Source organism: Leucoraja erinacea, chromosome 23 (assembly GCF_028641065.1).
Source record: "Leucoraja erinacea ecotype New England chromosome 23, Leri_hhj_1, whole genome shotgun sequence".
Lineage (NCBI taxonomy): Eukaryota > Metazoa > Chordata > Chondrichthyes > Rajiformes > Rajidae > Leucoraja > Leucoraja erinaceus.
Window position 1 is genome coordinate 31784960 of NC_073399.1, and position 23826 is coordinate 31808785.

At 46.8% G+C, this 23826-nt stretch overlaps 1 protein-coding gene and 1 long non-coding RNA gene across 10 annotated transcripts in view; one reads left to right on the forward strand and one right to left on the reverse strand.

The window, feature by feature from the left end:
• LOC129708452 (trinucleotide repeat-containing gene 6C protein-like) overlaps positions 1-23826 on the reverse strand; it is a 440994-nt gene that overhangs the window by 114250 nt on the left and 302918 nt on the right. Inside the window, exon 1 of one of the 9 annotated variants that reach the window (XM_055654235.1) lies at positions 10257-10748. The exons of the other annotated variants lie outside the window; for them this stretch is intronic. The gene's annotated coding sequence lies outside the window, so the exon portion shown is untranslated. Of the gene's footprint in view, positions 1-10256; positions 10749-23826 lie in introns of those variants that run through there. 9 annotated transcript variants of the gene reach the window in all.
• The window catches only part of LOC129708453 (uncharacterized), a 37217-nt gene continuing 24502 nt past the window's right edge, over positions 11112-23826 (forward strand). Inside the window, exons 1-2 of the long non-coding RNA XR_008725356.1 lie at positions 11112-11171; positions 17517-17644. This is a non-coding gene — a long non-coding RNA (uncharacterized LOC129708453). The remainder of the gene's footprint in view (positions 11172-17516; positions 17645-23826) is intronic.

A 23826-nucleotide genomic window follows, 5' to 3' on the forward strand; every position in this document is an offset into this window, starting at 1 on the left:
CTCATGGCCTGAGAGTCCTTTAGGTGCCTTTTGGAAAACTCCAATCGGCTGTCATGTGCCTTTTATGAAGGAGTGGCTTCTGTTTCGCCATAAAGGCCTGATTGGAGGAGTGCTGCATATGTAGTTGTCCTTCTGGAAGGTTCACCCATCTCCACAGAGGATCTCTGGAGCTCTGTCAGAGTGACCATCAGGTTCTTGGTCACCTCCCTGACCAAGGCCCTTCTTCCCTGATTGCTCAGTTTGGCCGGGAGGCCAGCTCAATGAAGAGTCCTGGTGGTTCTAAAGTTCTTCCATTTAAGAATGACAGAGGCCACTGTACTCTTCGGGACCTGCAATGCTGCAGAAATTGTTTTATACCCTTCCCCAGATCTGTGTCTTGACACAATCCTGTCTCTGAGGTCTACGGCCAATTCCTTTATCTTCATGGCTTGGTTTTTGCTCTGACATGCACTGTCAACTATGGGACCTTATATAGACAGGTGTGTGTGCCTTTCCAAATCATGTCCAATCAATTTAATTTAGCACTGGTGGACTCCAAGTTCTAGAAACATCTCAAGGATAATCAATGGAAACAGGATGAACCTAAGCTCAATGAACCCAAGCAAAGGGTGTGAATACTTATGTAAATGTGATATTTCAGTTATTTCTTTTTAATTACTTTGCAAAAATTTCTAAACACCTGTTTTTGCTTCTTCATTCTGGGGTATTGTGTATAGATAGATGATAAAAAAAAGAATTTAATCAATTTTAAAATAATGCTGTAATGTAACAAAATGTGGAAAAAGTGAAGGGGTCTGAATACTTTCTGACTGCACTGTACCTTTTGCCTGATGGGAGAAGGGAGAAGAGGGAGTGGCCAGGGTGTGATTCATCCTCGATTATGCTGCTGGCCTTACCGAACACCATAGAGTCAATAGATGGGAAGTTGGTTTGTATGATGGTCTGGGCTGCATCCACAATTCACTGCAATTTCTCATGGTCTGGATGGAGCTGAATGTGTATCACATTTGCCATTCCAACTTGTCAAGAATTCAATCTACTGTCCTATCACAATTACGTCATACAGACCATACAGATTTACGCAATGCAAATTAACAATATTTCCTATGAATCAGTTATGAAAACATTAAAAGAACACCTGCAGTTAAATTACAGTTCAGTTAGAAGCAGTCAAGAGCAGTTAGAAGTGGGCAACACTGTCTCACTAACCCCCACACCTGCTGAGTAAATATTAGGTACAAGCTCAAAACCAGGCCAACAACTTCCATTTTCCTTCCTAAAACTAACTTACAACATAAAAGTTTTCCTTTTCAACATCAAATCAACTTGATCCAAAGCACACTTGAGTACTCAGGGGGGGGGGGGGGGGGGGGGGGGGGGGAGGGGAGGGGGGGGGGGGGGGGGGGGGGGAGGGGGGGGGGGGGGGGGGGGGGGGGGGGGGGGGGGGGGGGGGGGGGGGGGGGGGGGGAGAGGGAGGGGGGGTGGGGGGGGGGGAGGGGGGGGGGGGGGAGGGGAGAGAGGGGGGGGGGGGGAGATGGATCAGGGGGAAGAGGGGAAGGGAGGAGAGAGTAAGGGAAGAGGTAGGTGCAGGGGAGGAGAGGGAGTGGATGGAGAGAGAAGGAGGAAGGGGCGGGAGATGAGGGGGGTGTGGGGGAGAGGAGGGGAGGAATGGAGCGGGCTGCTCGGACAGGGCCGACTGCGAAACGGCAGCTAGCCTCAGCAGCTCTCTCGACCTCGGGTGGCGTGGAGAGCCTCGGCAGCTCTCGCGTGTCCCTGCGATCAACGTAGGAATTGCAGGTTTCCCAGAGGGAGTAATGGCCACCAGGGCCACCTTCTCATCGCATGCCCCGCCATGTTCTACCATTGGGTGGGGGAGACGGAGTGGATTCAGAAACAAGCCTGTGGCCTCTGGTGATGGCGATGAGATCCCTTAATTCTACCACAATCTCACTTTGTGTTGGATATCATTTTTCCAGTCCTTTTACTCATTCTCCAAGGTGTCCCAAAATGCACCAAAGACACAGATTGCATCTTTGAGTGATGGGCCATTATGTTTCTACGAGATCTTTCACATCCCCTTAAATTAGATTTACAAATTGATGTTCAGCGCTAATACCAAAGCAGCATATTACTACAATAATGAAGACTTAGCTTTTCATATCCCTTTTCACTTTGATCACTTCAGCTTGTTAGTTAGTGCAGAAGTGCCCATCTTCTGGTAAACGGTCTAGTTAAGATTGGATGCATCAAATGTGAAATAGTAACCACGCTGTTTTAAGTAACCAAATCAGAATCTTATTTTAACTTAGGCCATAAACAACTGCTATTTCAATGCACTGAAGCACATGCAACCATCTAATGTGATCCCTATCTATAGGGATAGCCATCCAATTTCTCTCTACTAACACTACTGGAGCTGGTCTTCATCCTTAACAACTTCTCATTCGACTCCTCGCACTTCCTCCACATCAAAGACGTAGTTATAGGCACCCACATGGGGCTCAGCTTTGCCTGACTTTGTATGGTACGTTGAACAATCCCTGTTCCAGGCGTACACCGGCCCTATTCCCGAACTCTATCTCCGATACATTGACCATTGCATGACAACTAACATTGACGGTGCTACCTCCTGCATGGACCCATGGACTTCATTAAAACTTCACCACCAATTTCCATCCTAGACTCAAATTCACTTGGACCATCTTTGACACTTTCCTCCCATTTCTTGTCTTAGTCTCCACACTGGAGGTAGACTATTGACTGACATCTATTACAAACCCACTGACTCTCACAACTATGTCGACTACACTTTTACCCACCCTGCTTCCTGCAAAGTCTCTATCCCCTACTCCCAAATACTACATCTATGCCGCACCTGCGCCCAAGATGAGATGTTCCATACCAGGACATCGGAGATGTCCTCATTCTTTAGGGAATGGTGGTTCCCCTCTCTCATCGTAGACAAGGCCCTCACACGTGTCTCCTTGGCACCTGCAGCTCCGCCCTTACTCCCCTTCGTCGCAACAGAGGCAGAGTCCTGTGCAGGAAAGAACTGCACATGCTGGTTTAAATCGAAGTTGGACACAAAATGCTGGAGTGACTCAGCGGGTTAGGCAGCATCTGCGGAGAGAAGGAATGGGTGACGTTTCGGATCAAGACGCTTCTTCAGACAGAGATAGAGTCCTTATCCTTTCACCACATCAGCCGTCGCATACAACAGATGCAACTAAATTTAAAGTAGCTCTTTCTTCCTAATAACCCTTCCTGGCTTAAGTCCTCCCTCCACCACCAGTTTAAATTCCAGTTGGAATATTTTGGAGGACCAAGAAACCAAGAACATGTAATTATCCGACACACTTTCGCATCCTCCAACAAGATCCCACCACTAATCACATCTTCCCATCTCTATGCCTTTCTGCCTTCGGCTCTGCAACACCCTGGTTAACTCATCCCTTCCCACCCAAGCCAACCCTTCCCTAGGTACCTTCTCCTGCAACCACAGGAGATGAAACACCTGTGAGTGGTCTGTGGATGAAATCTCGACAGCTGATGAGGTGGAGAAGCTGACTGCACTGAAGTTCTGCGGAGACCTGGCATTCAAGCGGCAGAATTATCAGAAAGCATTACGAGAATACACCAATAACCTGGCTCTTGTTCCAGACACAAACATAGCTCTCCCCTCAACTCTGTCCAGGGACCCAACAGTCCTTTCAGGTTTCGCAGAGGTACATTCAGAGACAAAATGTAGACTTAGCGATCGTTTCGCTGAACACCTTTGTTCAGTCCGCCTGGACTTATCTGATCTCCCAGTTACTTTAATGCTTTAAATCTCCTTCCCATTCCCACACTGACCTTTCTGTCCTAGGCCTCCACCATTGTCAGAGTGAGACAAGACGCAAACTGGAGGAACTGCATCTCATATTTTGCTTGGGCAGTTTACAACCCAGTGGTATGAACCTTGATTTCTCTAATTTCAAGTAACCCTGGCATTCCCGCTTTCTCCATCCCTCCCCCACCCAAATCGCACCAACTTCTCGTTTTCACCCAACAAACAGCTAATGATGGCCCGTTTCCTTTATCATCGTTACTTTTTTGCATATCTTTCATTAATTTCTCTCTACATCTATATTTCTCTACATCATCTATATCTCGTTTCCCTTTCACGTGACTTTCAGTCTGCAGAAGGGTCTCGTCCCGAAAAGTCACCCATTCCTTCTGTCCAGAAATGCTGCCTGTCCCGCTGAGTCCCAGCTTTTTGTCTATCTTCCATCTATCGCGAAAACTAATTACACCTGCAAGACCTCTTCTGCATGATTTCATGTGGCACCAATAATGGTTAAATAGTGTGAAAATGGAACAGTAAAACATCATGTTAATTACATGCGTGACAAACCTTTCAGGTTTCGCAGAGGTACATTCAGAGACAACCTGTTAAATTACAGGTTACTGCACAGAGGTCTTCCAGAGAGTAATAAAGTTGGCATCCCACTGTGTATTCTGTATATGAAAATATATTTTAAAAAGACCTAGAGCGTAAATACACAATCTTGCAATGATGCTATGTCAACTCGATAATATTTTTATATTAGAATTGCTCAGTACATTTTTTTAAAAGCACAAACAATTGTTTTTGAATATAATGGAGCAGATTTAAGTAAAACAAGATAGAAGAATTCATGTTCTCTCTTTGTGAAATTTACATTGCCCCACTTCAAGAAATATTGTTGGGCAACAACCCTCACACTTAAGCAACTTTTTTCTTAAAAGCTGCAAATTTATTTGGGTATAACCTTGGTCTGTGACAACATTGGTTTATCTCAAAACAAACTAATGGTCTTAAACTACTGTGCAAGTGTGGATATAAAAGCAATAACAGGCACACATCTAAAAACAAAAGATTTGCGTCTACAGAATTGTCTCTCAACCTTTCACAGTCAAATGAGTAAATCTGTCATGTAGTAACTGTAGTAATGTGGAATGCACAATAGCAAATTGACACACAACAAATGGCTATAAACAGCTACGATGAATATCAAGTAATTGACAATGCTATTGTTGGTTGAGAAATAAATACTTCCGCCCTTCAAAATGCTACAATTGAATCTCTTATCTGTTTATGGTGTCTCAAATAATCTTTTTAATGCATTACCTGCATAGGAGAGCCCAGGATGCTTTCTATACTTCACAGGCAGTCACCCAAGATGTGGTGCTCAAAACTCTGCCACAGTTATGGACAAATATAGATTCAAATGTGCTAGGCTGAGCTATGCCTGATGGAAATGGACTTTCTATTTCCATCGAGGAGTTTACACAATTACCCTATTGCAAGCATCCACTTACAACTTTGTGCCTCAATAAATCTGGAGCAAACAATGCTATTTGTTATCAACATAATCTCTCAAGTGATACAGGTCTGCCACCGATTTTCCAGCACCCTTGGTTCCAGAACCTTTCTGGATTGACCAATTTGCCGGACCAGAGGTCATGGCCTCCGAGAAATGTCCAATGGTACTGGAACAGTCCGCTTAGGCTGCCGGGGTATTAACATACCAGCTCACAAAGTCGGCTATGGAAACTGATCTGCCGTCTCCAGCCGGGCCGGGCCAGAGTTCCAGTGACCTGACCGCAGGGGGCAGATTCAACCCAACGAATAGTACGGAAGTCCCAATGAGGTAGAGATAGGCCTCCTCACCCTGCCTAAGCGCTACATTTTCAGGGGGAAAACGGTGGTGGATCTGTATATACTGTTGATTGCTGGAATATTAATTAATTTGACGGCAAAAGACCACTGAAAAAAAACTAATTTCCTTTGAGATGCAACAGAGTTCAAAGATTACCACTTGCAAGGTAAGCTGAGCTCAAAAGTAGTCATTCTAAAGTCTATACCACTATTTATGAAGGACCACAACATTTTTAGCTATAGATATCACCATTCCCAAACATCTGTTCTTCCATCTATTCTTCCTGCTGTGCATCAATAAATAATACATTAAACAATAAAATATCCTCAAAATAAAGTCATAGCTGCCATACCTTCGGCTCGATTCACCTTCTGAGACAGAACAGAGTGTTCTCATGGTCCTCGCCCTTCAACCAAACCAGTCTCCATACCCATCATATAATTTCTTGATACTACCACCACGTTGAACATGATCTCACCACTAGTTCCATCTTCTTGTCACCACCTCTTTCTGCTTTGTAAAAAACACTACCTCCCATAACTCCTGGTTTCCCTTCCTATCCAATCCGTCTCTTCACTAAGTACTTTCCCCTCCAACTGCAAGAAATGCACCACCTTCTCTCTCCATTCCATCCAGGGTTTCCAGCAGCCCTTCCAGGTTAGACAGAGGTTCATGTGCACCTCTTCAAACCTCATCTACTGCATTCAGTGGTCCCAATGTGACCTCCTTGAGATCAGCGAGACCAAGCATAGACTTGATGACTGATTGATAAACACGTGCTCTGCAGCCAAGGCCTGCTGTATGTCCTGTTGCTAACCATTCCTCCCTTTCTCCCACCAATCCCCTCCCCCCGAAACCATGCTCATTTCCCTTCCTCGTACAATTATCTTTCTAAGCCTCCCAATTTTCCTCTCACCCCCTCCCCCCCCACCACCCAGATCCCTCCCGCTGCTTTACCTTTCATTCCTCACCATATACAACACCCTTTTGTCTACCATTCACTTCTAATCTTCATCACTGACTCCACTAATTTGCCAATGAAGCCCCTCTTACCTCTATCCACCTATCACTTGCCAGGCTTTGTCCCACCCCCACTACTTTTCCAGTTTTCTTTTACCCCACCCTACTCCAGTCTGAAGAAGGGTTGGGTTACATAGAAACATAGAAAATAGGTGCAGGAGGCCATTCAGCCCTTCGAGCTAGCACCACCATTCATTGTGATCATGGCTGATCGTCCCCAATCAATAACCCGTGCCTGTCTTCTCCCCATATCCCTTGATTCCACTAGCCCCTAGAGCTCTATCCAACTCTCTCCTAAATCCATCCAGTGATTTGCCCTCTGTGGCAGGGAATTCCACAAATTCACAATTCTCTGGGTGAAAAAGTTTTTTCTCACCTCAGTCTTAAATGGCCTCCCCTTTATTCTAAGACTGTGGCCCCTGGTTCTGGACTCGCCCAACATTGGGAACATTTTTCCTGCATCTAGCTTGTCCAGTCCTTTAATAAGTTTCTATGAAATCCCCCTCATCCTTCTAAACTCGAGTGAATACAAGCCTAGTCTTTTCAATCTTTCCTCACATGACAGTCCCACCATCCCAGGGATCAATCTCATGAACCTACGCTGCACTGCCTCAATCACAAGGATGTCCTTCCTCAAATTAGGAGACCCAAACCGTACACAATACTTCAGATGTGGTCTTACCAGAGCCCTATACAACTGCAGAAAAACCTCTTTACTCCTATACTGAAATCCTCTTGTTATGAAGGCCAACATTCCATTAGCTTTCTTCACTGCCTGCTGTACCTACACGCCAACTTTCAGTGACTGGTGTACAAGGACACCCAGGTCTCGCTGCACCTCCCCCTTACCTAACCTAACCCCATTGAGATAATTCAGTATCAATTGAAATTGTAGCAGTCAACATTCATACTATTGGGTTGTAAGGTACTTGAGCAGAATGAGGCACTATTCCTCCAAAACATTGCCTCTCCATTCTCTTCAATTTGCTGCCTGATCCGCTGTGTTCCTCCAACAGTTTGTTTTGCTCAAGATTTCAACAACTGCAGTTTGTGTCTCCATTAGACCTTCAATGCTGTATGTTAGCACCAACCACACCTGACATTACTGTTGGGCTGATAATGGGCACGTTCCTCACCCTCCATCATCCAATTAATTTACTATTTTGGTTACAGATTGATGAATTTTCACATGCGTGGCTCGAGGCTAGGCATGTCTTAGTAGATGGCATGTTTATGGTGTTTTTCAACCTCACCCCATGCCCGCCACAAGATATAAAGACATTCTATACATTTTGAGTTGGATTCAAATAGCACCTGTTCAGCCAACATTGCAGTACAATATTTAATAATTCACAATTGCCTTTAGGTATCATCCTTTAGGATTTATTAACACGTGCACCATAAAGTTGACAGTGTTGAAAAAGACTCCAAATTACTGTATTGCAATCAGCAATAGCTCATTTCAAGTTACTACATATGCATGACTGGAATCTCTGAAAATACACTTAGAATATTACCAGTAATTTTAGAGTTAACACCGTTTGAACCAAATGGGGATATTATTTCCACAAACTTCATTTGTGTTGCACAAAAACCAAAGCATAACACAGATCTTGTAAATCCAATTAATAGCAGCAAGAAAAATGGAGTTTCAAGAGTTAACAAGATTTGCAAAATGTTTTAGCAAGGGCCTCTGAAAATAATGTTGACAGCTAATGATTTACATTTAAAGAAAAACTCAAATACAGAAAGGGCACAATTTTTCTTTATAAGTATGGCACAAGTCAAACAATTTTTATTTTTCCTCCTTTAATCTTCCCTCGACACCGACTCGTTCCTGGATTGCCGTTACATGGCCACCGGGCACACTCTTTTATCGCACCCAATTATATGGTCAATATTTCATTGTAAACCTTGTACGTGAATAACTCAGACTTTGCAACCAAGGCTGGTACCTAAACCTGCACCAACAGATAGTGATCAGAATCGAGTCCTTTGACCAAATTTCCTTTCTATATTCACTTCAATAAGACATATAGAAGCAAATTAACCTGAGAAAATCAGTTAACTGAAAGCAAAGTGGATACTGAACTTGGAACATTGCTAAGCTACATAATTGATCTACATGCTGAACCACTTGGGAAATAGCCTTTGCATAAATGAGACTTATTTCATACAACTCCTCACCTGCAAGTTTAAATTCTTGGAACAACTTCAAATTTAAAGTGGCATAATAGTTTTATTCCTGATTGACATGTCTATACATTCCTACACAGACCTAATTAAATGTCCTGTAAAATAGCCAACACTTTCTTTAATCTCTTTTTTTACAACAATTGTTCAGGAAATTGTAACTATAAATATATTAGATTATTTGGATGTTGTGGCAATTTTCACAAAATGCATTAATTACATTTCCTTGAATTCTTCAGAGACAAAATTTTAAGCACAAAAAAATTTAGATTTAATAAAGATTTACTTCAGCTACACCAGATTTAAAAAAAAAAGCAAAATTTGGGGTCACAGAAATGCATTTATTTTCTGAACACTTCCTACAGAAGGAAAATATCTAATGACAATTGTAAAAATGGTTGACAAATTGCTGCAGTGAATTAAAAACGCTAAATATAAAGCATTCTGATACAGAACGTAGGTACACTTTGGTCTTACTGTGGGTTTTGCATGATTGTATGTTTTAATCGCTTATTTAATTATAACTGGAGCAACATTCAAAGCTGGAACAAGCACGACACCGCAGCCAATCTCAAAATGCACATTCCACCTCAGAAGCCATCAAAAATGATACAGTATGAGAGAGAGAGAGAGAGAGAGAGAGAGAGAGAGAGAGAGAACGAGAACGAGACAACGTGGGCAACGATCCAAAAATGCCAGCGCTTTGGCTCCACAACAGAAGCTAGCCAATACTCGAGCTCAGTACTAGGTTAAATAACAGAAATGCAATTACTACTGAATCGCCACAAATCCACGAAAACTTCAAAAACTGTCTACCCCCCTCCCCTGAATATCATATTTCCACTGTGAAATCACCGAGTCAAAACGAGCATTGCAGAAATCCTGCCGTTTAATTTCACTGTCGCGGCTCGCAAGTCTGTGAAACAAGCTGCGGTATCGCATTAAGGTGTTCCTGTCATTTCATTATTTTGACACTCGACCGGGAACCGATTTTTGGAGAAGGGTCCTGACCCGAAACGTCGCCTGTCCATTCCCGCCACAGATACAGCCTGACCCGCTGAGTTACTTTGTGTTTTGCAAACGATTTGTATCATCCGATCTACAGATTCCAAGCCCTGACGGACTGAACCTGAATCATTAGCTCATCAGTAACACGGGAGAAGGTGCAACCCCTTTTCATAGCTATTCACTACCTACTCACCGGCTGAAAGACCGACGCAGGTCAAACCAAATTTACTCCCGACCACGCAATTCTTACAACCCTTCAAGTCAACCCGTGGCTCGTATGTGCGTTTGCGTGCATTTAAATGCAAGAAATAACGTGCGCAACACTCAAAATAAAGTCGAGGGTAGCCTGCTTACCTTTGAATTTCTTCCTGAGGCTCTTTGGCAGCTTTAAACTCGGGTTCTCTGGAAGGATCCGAGGGGAGGGGGGGTAAGGTGACAAAAAGATCCTCCAAACCGTTAAATGGCTGAAGGTGTGGGAGAGCTGCGGCCGGTGGGCGGCTACGAACACCAACACACGGCGGGGGCACCAGCGCCGCCACCCGCCTCACTTCAGAGCAGCCCCAGCCCCCTCGACGGCACGATCAGCCCCTAGCAACGGCGCGGACGGCCAGCGTACCGCCGCGCACTACAAACCTCATCAATTTAAAGTGCAAAGAGAAGGGGGAAACATCCAACTACGGAGACGAGAAAAAAAAAAACAAAACGCCGGAGGTGTGTGTGTGAAGTGGGGAGGGAAGGGAGGAAGGAAGGAAATAGGCGGGGGGGGGGGGAGGGTGGGAAAATTTGAGCCACTTTCACTCCCCCCGGGGGTTTAGTAAATTGTTGATAACGGTGCACCAGCAGCCATTTTGTTGTCACTGACAAGAACGGGCTAATCTCGCTGAGGAAACGACCCCTGACCTTGTCTGGCGGTCACGTGATCACAACTCAACGTCACTCCTCCTCGCTCAACCGACCCGCCGCTCCGCGTTGCCACGGCGACCGTTCTGACCTATCGTTTGCGGCGCCGTTGCGTCACGTGACAGGGACGCCGGGCAAACTCCTCCCCCCCCCTCCCTCCCCCCCCCCTCCATTGGCGCCCGTTGCATCACGTGACAGGGACGCCGGGCAAAAACCCCCCCCCCCCCTCTCCCCCCCATCCCCCCCGTTCCATTGACAGGGACGCCGGGCAAACTCCGTCCCTCCCCCCCCCCTTCCAGCGGGTCTTCGGGGTTCGAGTCAGAAAGCAAAGCCAGGAGCCAAAGGGGCCAAAGACCCACAGCGCGACAGGTAAACACTCGAGGAGAAGGAATGCGAGGGGAGAAGGTCATGAATTCAAAATTAAAGCGATAAAAGTTCGGGAAACAAATCTCCTCAGAGATCCGCCTGACATGTCATCCAGGGCAAAGATCTTATAGCGGAGCAAGATAGGCTACTCCTGCTAAATGCAATGGACTGACGTGTAGTACGCTATGGAGGGGATCATGGGCATTTTTCCACGCCCATTTTAGCAACCTGAGCCTACCTAACCCGACCCGACTCGCACTGTAATCAATGTTGCGGGGCAACAGTTTGTGTGGGTCAGATTCATAAATCTGTCAGTTCAAACTTCTTGTCAAGAATAAAATTTGATTCTGGTAATTGTCTTTTTTAATGTTTTTTAAATCATTTCTTTTTAAATGGCTCACAAACAGTGTTTGAGTTGATTTTGTAGTAACCGGAACCGACCCGGCTCGCAGGGTGATTGACAGGGGGAGACTTTTTGTGCGTGATTATAGGGTTAGATTCATAATTCTGTTGATTCTTGTTAAGGAATAAAATGTTTATAAACACACAACTAAGATCTTTGATCCAGGGTGCCCGAATCCAACCAATCACGGCCAGCGCTGGGAGGGGGTCACGTGGCCGCCATGGCTCGTTGCTGTGGCAACCGTCTGCCCAATCATCTATAACTGCCAACCACAAACAAGCCTGTCCTTAACATATACAAATGACCTAGTAATTGTCAATTGTACATGATCTGATACAGCTCGACTTCATCTGCTTAATAGATACAAAGCTTATCTAATTTGACCTAGTGAAATAACCCAATCAAAATCAAATATATTATAGCTGAATCGGCACTCCACTGTGCTACAGCAGCTGCAAACATCATTGGGATGCACGGTTTCCATTTCATCTTTCATTGATCAAATCTCTCATAAACCACGCCTGAATCTGATTTTTAAAAACTCATTGCATTGTTTTTCCCAATTTTCAAACTTTGCATTGTTGGGTAATCTTTAGTTTCATTTCAAATCCCTACTGCAACATTTACAGCAAAACACCAGCAATTAATTTCTAATGAAGAAGGGTCTCGACCCGAAACGTCACCCATTCCTTCTCTCCAGAGATGCTGCCTATCCCGCTGAGGTACTCCAGCATTTTGTGCCTGCATCTGCACTTCTTTCCTACACTGGCAATTATCAGCATTGTCATAATTGTCAGCAATGAAATAATCCAGGAATTTAAATTGTGATAATAGTTTCTTGAATTAAAAAAAATAACTAGACCAAGTGGGACCCGTTGGGTCCTGTGCCCTCAACGCGTGTGTGCGTCACACGCACACACTAAGCCCCCCACCCCACACACACTAACTACCCCCCTTGATATTATATTTATATTATTCATTCGCTCCTTTTACCCCATCCCCCGCCCTACCCCCACACATTGCCCCTAACTCGCAGGCGCGGCTAGAGAGGGAGAGGGAGGGGGTAGGGAGAGAGAGGGCAGAGAGAGAGAGAGAGAAAGAAGAGAGAGCAGAGAGAGAGATGACACACAGAGAGAGGGCAGAGACAGAGGGAGAAGGCAGAGGCAGGGAGAAGCAGGGAGAGGGCAGTGGGCGGACATGGATTTGAGGGAGGCCGCGGGGGCGGGCGTTGACCCGAGCAGCAGCCTCCCCACCAGGAGCCGAGCGAGGAGGCGGCCGGGCATCGACCAAAGGACTGCGAGTTCGGCAGCTTCAGTTCAGGGCCCGACTTCATCTCCGGCGGTGTTTAAGAAGGAACTGCAGATGCTGGAGAATCGAAGGTTACACAAAAAAGCTGGAGAAACTCAGCGGGTGCAGCAGACTGAAGAACGGTTTCGGCCCGAAACGTTGCCTATTTCGTTCGCTCCATAGATGCTGCTGCACCGGCTGAGTTTCTCCAGCTTTTTTGTGTACCTTCATCTGCGGCGGCATCTATTGAATAACGGGGGGGAGGGGGGAGTGAGTGAGGGGTCGGGTGGGTGACGGCGCCGAGCAGGACCATTGTGACATCATCAGCGAGAGTTTCTCGTTTAATTTCAAAGTCTTGTGATATTTTTTAACTTTTTCAGTAATAAGTGGAGAAATAAAGCATGACATTTTCAGATAAGGTGATTTGGACTCGACGGAAAAAATGTCAACCGGAATATGTAAATATTTTGTCATTACCACGTAGATTTTTTGCGAAGATGTAATAACACACACACATTCAAGATCATTGTATTAATAGTTACTATTTTGCTAGGGTGGCCTGAGGCGTCACACACACTAAACACCCCCCCACATACACATACACTAACCACCCCCCCCCCCACACACACACAAACTAACCACTCCCCACACACACACTAACCACCCCCTTTGATATTATATTAATATTATTCACTCCTTTTACCCCATTCCCCCACCCTATCCACTCACACATAGCCCCCAACTGCGCAGACACACAATAGAGAGGGAGGAGAGTAGAGAGAGGGCAGAGACAGAGAGAGGGCAGAGGCAGAGACAGAGAGAGGGCAGAGATAGAGGCAGAGAGGGCAGAGACAGAGGCAGAGAGGCCTGCGACAGAGGCCCAGACACAGAGACAGAGCGCAATGACAGGGCAGAGACAGAGGGTAGAGAGGGAGGGGGCACCACTCCACCATTGGTCCCAATACTCACCACCCCCTAGTGAAGGAGGGGGGCAGAGAGGGAGGGGGGTGAGAAAGAAAGGGAGGACCCGAGGAACGGAACTAAAAGCTCAGCCGCTCCAGTACTGGGCACGACTTTCTCGTTCTTTCTGCGTCTTTTGGTTAACCGGGGAGGGGGGGTGGGAGGGGTCGTGGGGGTGACGTCACTCGCAGCGCGTGGAAGAACGGCACGCGGAGCAGACCCATTGTGACCCATCAGCGAAAGGCAGTCGTTTTTAAATTCAAAGTTTTGTCATATTTTTAAACATTTTCAGTAATGTCAAGAAATAAAGCATTAAATTTTCAGATAAGTAGTTTTGGACTCAACAGGAAAAATGTCAACCGGAATATGTAAAAATCATATCGTTACCGCGTAGATTTTTCGCGAATATGTGATAACACACAAACACACACACACATCCAAGATCATACTTTTAATAGTTACTAGACTAAGTGGGACCCGTTGGGTCCGTCATCCCAGCTGGTCCCCCAACGCAATATTCCACATCTCCACCAATTCCAATATTGGTGGCCAGTGGAGGGGGGGGGGGGGGAGGGGGGGGGCTTTCTGGAGCGCTAGTATGGGTGTTGTAGGCTGAAGGGACTGGTTTCCAAAGGGCTAGTATGGACATTGTGGGCCAATATATTTGGGCTGACGGCTGATTCACTTAAGCCTGTTGTGCTGGCAGCTCACTCACGGCTGATGGGCTGACAATTGACTCACAGCTAGTCCTTGAAATTCCATTTCAAGCAGGGTGCAAGGCCACCAAATTCAAGTGCAGTTTCTTAGCACTTCAAGCAGAATACAAGGCCATCAAATTCAAGTGCAGTTTCATACCATTTCAAGCAGGGTGCAAGGTCACTAAAGTCAGCGAGTCGTGACCTCTCGCTCTTCCATCCTTGCAGAGACTGAACCACGCTACACTTCTGGGTTTTATAGTCCCTTCCCCCCTCCCACCAGAAGGAGCATTCATGGTATGATTGACAGGAGAGAGAAACTCAACATTTTTAAAACACTAATAACTGTTATTTTTCATCGATGGGAAAAATCCTCGGCACTGATGAGCGGAGGTGGCCAAAAATCACAGCGGTATATGGTAGCGTTTTTTTTCTAAAATCAGTATAAAGTGCAAACAGGAAGTGGTCAAGATTAGACTTTTAATTATTTAGAAGGCAAGGCAACTTTAATTAGGCAAGGCAACTTTAGCACTTTAGCATTTCCAAAACCAAAGGCAACACAGCTTTAGCATTTCCAAACCAAAGGCGACACAGCTTTAGCATTTCCAAACCAAAGGCAACACAGCGTTAACATTTCCAAACCAAAGGCAACACATCTTCATAGAAACATAGAAAATAGGTGCAGGAGTAGGCCATTTGGCCCTTCGAACCTGCACCGCCATTCAATATGATCATGGCTGATCATCCAACTCAGTATCCTGTATCTGCCTTCTCTCCATACCCCCTGATCCCTTTAGCCACAAGGGCCACATCTAACTGACCTCTTAAATATAGCAAATGAACTGGCCTCAACTACATTCTGTGGCAGAGAATTCCACTCTCTGTAAAAAATGTTTTTCTCATCTCAGTCCTAAAAGATTTCCCCTTTATCCTTAAACTGGGACCCCTTGTTCTGTACTTCCCCAACATCGGGAACAATCTTTCTGCATCCAGCCTGTCCAACCCCTTAAGAATTTTGTAAGTTTCTATAAGATCCCCCCCTCAATCTTCTAAATTCTAGCGAGTACAAGCCGAGTCTATCTAGTCTTTCTTCATATGAAAGTCCTGACATCCCAGGAATCAGTCTGGTGAACCTTCTCTGTACTCCATCTATGGCAAGAATGTCTATCCTCAGATTAGGAGACCAAAACTGTACGCAATACTCCTGGTGTGGTCTCACCAAGACCCTGTATAACTGCAGTAGAACCTTCCTGCTCCTATACTCAAATCCTTTTGCTATGAATGCTAACATACCATTCGCTTTCTTCACTGCCTGCTGGACCTGCATGCAGTGAAGAAAGCGAAACCCCATCCACACCTGCCTTATCCACTCATGCATAGCCCCCAACTCGCAGGCACTGCTAGAGAGGGAGACGGAGGGCGGTAGAGAGAGCGAGGGCAGAGGTAGAGGGCAAGGGCAGAGGGCAGAGGCAAAGGGCAGAAGAAGAGGACAAGCAGCGAGTAGAGGCAGAGGCAGAGAGAGGGCAGCGAGAGAGGCAGAGAGCGGCAGCAACTTCCTCACCATGCGCCGACACGAGGACGCGAGCGAGCGGGCGAGCGTCGACCAAAGGACCGCGAGTTGGGCCGCCACAGTCTTCAGCAATGATCTTTGGTCTTCAGTCCACGGCCCGTCTTCATCTCCAGCGACCGGAATATGTAAAAATGTTATTGTTACCGCGTAGATTTTTCGAGAGGATGTGATTATACACAAACACAAACACACACACACACACACACACACACACACACAAACATACACACACACACAAACACACACACACACACACACACACACACATACATCCAAGATCAGAGTTTAGAGTATAGTATAGAGATATAGTATAAAGTATAGAGATATGATAGGATGATATGATATGATGGTTTGACCATTTTTTAAAAAATACTTTTCTTCTCAGTGTTCCTCACTTGCTTCATCGTTTCTCTGGAAAGTACTGAATAATTTTCACAGTATGGGTCTGTCAGTCTCTTATTTACATGGATTAATTACCATTATGAATGTGGATCCTGGCAGTCTCCCATAACCATCTATTTCATCATAAAAGCTGCAGTAAAACCAAAAGATCCTTATGCTTCTGAAATCTTCAAGAGAGATTGCGGGTGGAGATTGGGATGCAAAACCTAACACCTCTCTAAACCATGTGGGCAAATTATTGAACTCTGATTGCGCTGGGTGAGATCAAGTAATTAACCAAATGTTAGGCATCTAGGATTTTGTTACTCTGGGTTTCATAATGATAGATGAATTGTTCTATGTAGCAACTTCATTAAAAAAAAAAATTACATTAGCTCCCCAATTCAAGCCCACCTCTCCCGACAGCCCCCGCTCAAGCCCGCCCCCCACAGCCCTCATTTCAAGCCCCCCTCTGACAGACCCACTTCAAGCCCACCCCTCCCGACAGCCCCCGCTTCAAGCTCTCCCACCTCCCCCCCCCCCCCCCCCCCCCGACAGTCCCCACTTCCCCCCCCCACTTCCAGCACAACCCCCGACAGCCCCCCCGCCTCAAGCCCCCCCACCGGCTCCAGGAAGCTCGCCCACCCCCCCCCCCGCTCCAGGACGCTCACAGCCCCCGCTTGAAGCCCCCCCCCTGACAGCCCCCTGCTTCTAGCCCTCACCCCAACAGCCCCCGCTTCCACCCCCCCTGGACTGCCCCTACCTCAAGTTCTACTTCATCGCCACCCTGCTGGAGAAAACGGGGCCAGTGGCAGTTTACTGAACTTGTGTTTAGTCTGCTTTTTTAACATCATGCCAAGAAGGAGAAAAAGAGCTTTGGGATGGTCAAGGAACGATGCAAAGGGACGTTGAGAAGCAGAAAGGAAGAGAAGGGAACAAGAGACGCAACAAGAAAGAACTGAACTGAATAAATTTCATCTTTAACATTTAATTTGTTCTAATATTTTAAGTGTTATTCACATTTAAGCTTTAATAAATCCCTTTTCCACTAGCCGTGGCCATCAGCCGAGCCTGCGCATTATATCTGCGTGTTCTACATCACAATGGGAACCCAATGGGCCGGAATGGCTGCGCTGCCGGAGAGCAGCTAATAGTGGAGAGTTGAGGCGGAATGGAGTTAGTGAGTGGGGGGGATGTGGAAGTGGGGGGGTGGTGAGGGGAGATGGGGGGATCAGGGGCATCACAACGGGAACCCATCAGCCGCGCCTGCGCAGTTGGCGTGTGGGTGTGCTAGAATATTGCATTGTGGGAACGGATCACAATTAGTCTAGTCTAGTATCTATATACTTATCGTCTCATCTTGTATGTATGCGTGCTTTCGTGTGTGTGTACCTGTTTCCGCATGTGCTTTTCTACCTTCGTCAAAACGCTATGCGCTAGCACTTACATTCTCACATATTTTGACTTACATTTCCCCCCACCAAGCAGTAATCTGGTTCAGTTAAGATTTCATCATATATTTCACAAGTTATTGACGATTCAAGTTTAAAAAAAGGCAAAAAACGGTTCTCACACACAGCCGTATTCCAGGACTTTCCAATGATGATGTCACAACGCCACTCACAATGCACCAATCACAATGGGCTCTTAAGCTGCTGAGTGCCACAATGACATTACAATGGGACGTTGCCAACGGTAACCACAGCTTCTCATAGACAGCCTTTTTTCCAGGAGCTTCCAATGATGTTGTCACAATGCCACTCTCAGTGCACTAATCACAATGGCCTCTCAAGCTGCCGAGTACTCAACTTGTTATCTGCAGGTTTGCGTTGTACCTCTATTTACACAAAAACAGTACACGATAGCGCACAATTTTAAACCCACCTTACTCACCATTGTCCCGTGCTGTAAATGAATCAAGTTTTGTTCAGATTGATGGTATATTTTAAAAGTTATTGTTTAAAAAAAAGAACTTATTTTTAGTTTTAGTTAGGGAAGAGCGCCCCCCACCAGTGCATGTGCATTTGGGGTAGAGTTCCCATGCGTGTCTTTACTGGCGTCGCAAATATCAACCAACGGGTCCTCAGCCGTGGCTGCGCAGTTGGGGCCTTTCCAGAATTCAGATCGCCACCGTTTTTCACAAGGGCAACACGGGTAATATTACTTCCATTTTAATTTCTGCCATCCTGGGCCCGCGGGGATCCGCCGCCTTGGCATTGAGGCTGGGGCTGCGTCTGCACATGGTAGCGGCCGGGGGCGGGGCGGGGAGAGGTTGCGCCAATGATCCAGGACCTGGGCGCTGAGGCTAGCTCTGAGGTCGACGGCTGCTGCTGCTGCTGCTGCTGATCTGAGCCCGTGCGGCAGACTTCAGGGTGGGGAGAGGCCACGCCGATCCAAGGCCTGGGCACTGAGCCTGGCTCTGAGGGTGGTGGCGCTGCTGCTTTGGGCGCGCAAGGAGGGAAAGGAGTGGCACCCTCGAGATCCTGGGGAGGTGAGGAGGGAGAGTGGTGAATTGAGGGAGAGGAGGGGGTACGGAGGGAGAGGGGGAAGTGGGGGAGGTGAAGAGGGAGTGGGGAGGAGGGGGAATAGAGTGAGAGGAGGGGGGAGTGGGGAATAAAGGAAGAGGAGGGCAGTGGGGCAGGTGAGGAGGGATATTGGGGGGGATAGGGGGAAGGTGGGGGATGGAGGGATAGGAGGGGGTGGGGAGAGCAGTTACGGAGGGCTGGAATGACTGAGGGTAGGGGAAAGGAGAAGGAGGGAGAGATGAGGGAGGGGGAGGAGGAGAGGGGATGGGGTGGGAGTTGGAGTGCTGAGGGGATGAGGGGAAATAAGCCGCACCTGTGCAGTTGGGGGCTATGAGTGGTGGAATATTGTGTTGGGGGAACGGGTTGCATTGGGGGAAGGGGTGCGCGGTAGAATGTTGTGTTAGGGATGGGTTGTGTTGGGGGACCAGGCCTTCCGTGTGACAGGGACCCAACAGGTTCCACTTAGTATAGTAATCTATATTACTAAAAGTCTGATCTTGACCACTTCCTGTTGTTCTGTATATTGATTTTTAGGAAAAAAAACGCTGCCACTTATGGCTGTGATTTTTGGCCATCTTACTCAGTCCCCCTCTGCTGCGCAGGATAAGAGGATTTTCCCCATTGATTAAAAGTAAAAGAGTTATTTGTGTTTAAAAAAATGTTGAGATTCTCTTTCCTGGAGTCCACGCCCCTTCCGGAGGGACTATAAAACCCAAAAACCAGAAAGTTGAGTGCCTCAGTCAGTCTCCGCAAGATGGGGGAGCGAGAGGGTCTCTGAGCCTGAGCTGTGAATACCACTGAACACGTCTGCTAAACTGAATGGTTTTACTGACCTGTCAGTGTCCTTAATGTGGTTTGAAAATATAGTTTTCAAAATGCTAAAACTGTGTTGCCTTCAAGTTCAAGTGAGTTTATTGCATGTGTCCGTGTATAGGACAATTAAATTCTTGCTTTGCTTAAGCACACAGAAAATAGTAGGCATTTACTACAAAACAGATAAATGTGTCCATATACCATGATATAAACATACACACATGAATAAATAAACTGGTAAAGTGCAAATAACAAAAAGTGGTTATTAATAATCAAGAGTTTTGTCCGAGCCAAGTTTAATAGCCGGATGGCTGTGGGGAAGTAGCTATTCCTGAACCTGGTTGTTGCAGTGTTCAGGCTCCTGTACCATCTACCTGAAGGTACAGGAGCCTGAAGTCTTTGGTTTGGAAATGCTAAAGCTGTGTTGCCTTTGGTTTGGAAATGCTAAAGCTGTGTTGCCTTTGGTTTGGAAATGCTGAAGCTGTGTTGCCTAATTGAAGATGTGTTGCCTAATTAAAGTTGCCTTGCCTAATTAAAGTAGCCTTGGCTAATTAAAGTTGCCTTGCCTTGTATGTAATTAAAAGTAATCTTGATCACTTACTGTTTGCGCTTTATATTGATTTATATTAAAGCTGTGTTGCATTTGGTTTGGAAATGCTAAAGTTGTGTTGCCTAATGTGTTGCCTAATTAAAGTTGCCTTCCCTAATTAAAGTTGCCTTGCCTAATTAAAGTTGCTTGCCTTCTAGATAGTTAAAAGTCTAATCTTGACCACTTCCGGTTTGCACTTTATATTGATTTTAGAAAAAACGCTACCACGTACGGCTGTGATTTTTGGCCATCTTATTCAGAGTCCCCCTCTGCTCATCAGGTGCCGAGGAAGTTTCTCATCGATGAAAAGTAAAAGAGTTATTAGTGTTTAAAAAATGTTGAGATTCTCTCTCCTGTCATTCACACCATGAAGGCCATGCCCCTTCTGGTGGGAGGAGGGAGGCACTATAAAACCCAGAAGTGTGGGCATGGCTCAGTCTCTGCAAGATGGAGGAGAGGCCACGACTCGCTGTCTTTAGTGGCCTTGCACCCTGCTTGACATGGTATGAAACTGCACTTGGATTCAGTGGCCTTGCACCCTGTTTTTTTTTTGTGTTTTTTTGCTTTGTATTGTATATCTTTATTGTCATTTCCTGAGTATTCACATACCCAGAGGAAACAAAAAAACGTTGCTCAACCCGTGTCCATTCAGTGTGCATTAAAAAATAAATAGAAATAAAAATACATATATCATGAACAAATTAACACTCTACTAAACATCAACAGGCGTTCCGATTGGCAGCGGCACGACAGTGGCTCTGCTGCAGTGTGTCCAGGTTGGTGGTTGGTGCGCGATACTTTGGCAGGGGGCAAAGTCCGTTTATCAGTCTTATAGCCTGCGGGAAGAAGCTGAGGAGCATCCTGCTGGTTTTGCAGCTAATGCTCCTGTACCTCTTCCCAGATGGCAGGATGGAGAATATGTGATGCGATGGGTGGTAGGGGTCTTTGATGATGGAGTTGGCTCTGCTGATACATCTCTTCCTGTATATGTCCAGCAGGAAAGGGAGTGGAGCACCAATAATCCTGCTGGCGGTCTTCACAATCCTGTCTAGTTGGTGCCGATCGTACGCCTTGCAGCTCCCGAACCAGGAAGTGATGCCGTAGGTTAATGTGCTCTCGATTGTCCCCCTACAAAAAGTTCATAGGTGTGTAGTGTGTAGTTTGAAGTGGTAAGAAACTGCACTTGAATTTGGGGCTTTGAACCCTGCTTGAAATGGAATTTCAAGGAATAGTCGTGAGTCAACTGCCAGCCCACCAGCCGTGAGTGAATGAACTGCCAGCACAACAGGCTTGAATGAGTGAGCCATTTGGCCCACAATGTCCATACTAGCCCTCTGGAAACCAGTCCCTTCAGCCCACAACACCCATACTAGCACTCCAGAAAGACCCCCCCCCCACCAGGTGTTTAGTTGAAAAGTGCTTGAGAGATTTTATTAAAATATGTCCCTGCTGAGAAATATTGTGTTCATTGTAAAACCTCAATGAGGAGCTCTTTCTTTAACTCTCTCAAGTAGTTCGTAAGTGGGCTAGGTACAGTGAAATCAAAGCTGGATACTGGTCATGCTCCCGGTAGACACTGTACTGGACCAACATCATAAGTACATCTACCTCATATTTTAATTGAAATGTGGTTGTGGACTATTTAGTGAGACCAGCTATGAAAAATGTATTTAAAAAGGAAGGTGTTAATTTAAGGTACACAAAAATGCTGGAGCAACTCAGCGGGTGCAGCAGCATCTATGGAGCAAAGGAAATAGGTGACGTTTCGGGCCGAAACCCTTCTTCAGACTGATAGTGGGTGGGGGGGGGGAGAAAGAATGAAAAAGGGGGAGGAGGAGGAGCCCGAGGGCGGGGGGGGGGGGGGGGGGGGGGGGGGGGGGGGGGGGTGGGGGGGGACAGCTCGAGGGATAAGGAAGGGGAGGAGACAGCAAGGGCTAGCAAAATTGGGAGAATTCAATGTTCATGCCGGCCGGCCGCAAGCTACCCAGGCGGAATATGAGGTGCTGTTCCTCCAATTTCCGGTGTTTGCTCACTCTGGCAATGGAGGAGACCCAGGACAGAGAGATCGGATTGGGAATGGAATGGGAGGGGGAGTTGAAGTGCTGAGCCACCGGGAGTTCAGGTAGGGGTCTTGCGGACTGAGCGGAGGTGTTCGGTGAAACGATCGCCCAACCTCCGCTTCGTCTCACCCCCCCCTTTCCTCCACCCCCCCTCCTCCCCTCTCCCCCCTCCTCTCCTCCCCCCTTCACGTTGGAGGTGGCGAAAATGGCTCCTCCTCTGCCCTGGGGAGAACCCCCCCTCACCTCACCCCCCTCTCAGCACACCCCCCTCTCCTCTTCCCCCCCTTCTCCTCTTCCCCCAGTGAGTTTTTTGTAGTGTAGTCTCCTCTTCCCCTGCGATGGAGAGGTGTGGGTCTCACTCTTCCCCTTTTCTCTCCCCCTTCTCTCAATCCCCTGCTCCTCTCCCCCCCTCTCCTCCTCTCTCTCTTCCCCCTCCTCTCTCCCCTAAACCCCCTCCTCTCCACACCCCCTACCCTCTTCCCTCCACCCTCCCCTGCTCCCCAACTCCTCACCTCACCCCCCCTCTCAGCACCCCCTCTCCTCTCTCCCCCTCGCTCTCCCCCCCTCATCCCTCCTCCCCGCCTCACCCAACCTTCCTCTTCTCCTCCTCCCCACCCTCCTCTCCCTCTTGCCCCTCTCTCTGTGTTTTCTCCTCTCTCTCTCTCTCTCTGTCCTTCTCTCTCTGCCCTCACTCTCATCCCCCGCCCCCCCCCCCCCCCCCCCCTTGGTGTGACTGCAAGTTGGGGGCTATGCGTCAGTAGATATGGTAGTTATGGGGTAAAAGGAGAAAATTAATATATCAAGGGGGGGTAATTAGCGGGAGTGCGGGTCTATATAACTAAAAGTCTCATCTTGACCACTTCCTGTCTGCGCTGTATATTGATTTTAGAAAAAAAAACGCTACCCTATATCGCTATGATTTTTGGCCGTCTTACTCACAATTCTCCTCCGCTGAGGCAGCCCCGCGGATTTTTCTGATTGATGAAAAATAAAAAAGTTACGAATGTTTAAAAAACTTTGAGATCAGCTGATTGGTCCTCTCGCCTGTCAATCACCATGATGAAGGTAACACCCCTTCCAGGGATGGGGGGGGGGGCAGGACTATAAAACCCTGGATGCCTGGACGTGAGTCATTCACTCTGGAATATCGCGGGGGAGTGGCCACAACTGTGATTCTGCTGTGAGTCAACTGAACTGTGAGTCTACTGAACTGTGAGTCTGCAATGTACTTGCAATAAATGATTTGTTAGCCCTTAATGAAAATAAAATGAGTTGTTTGGCCTGCCCTGTGCTTGAAATTGAAATGGCAATGGAAATCAAATGAAATGAAAATGAGGTGAGTTGTTTAACCTGCCCTGTGTTTGAAACTGAAATG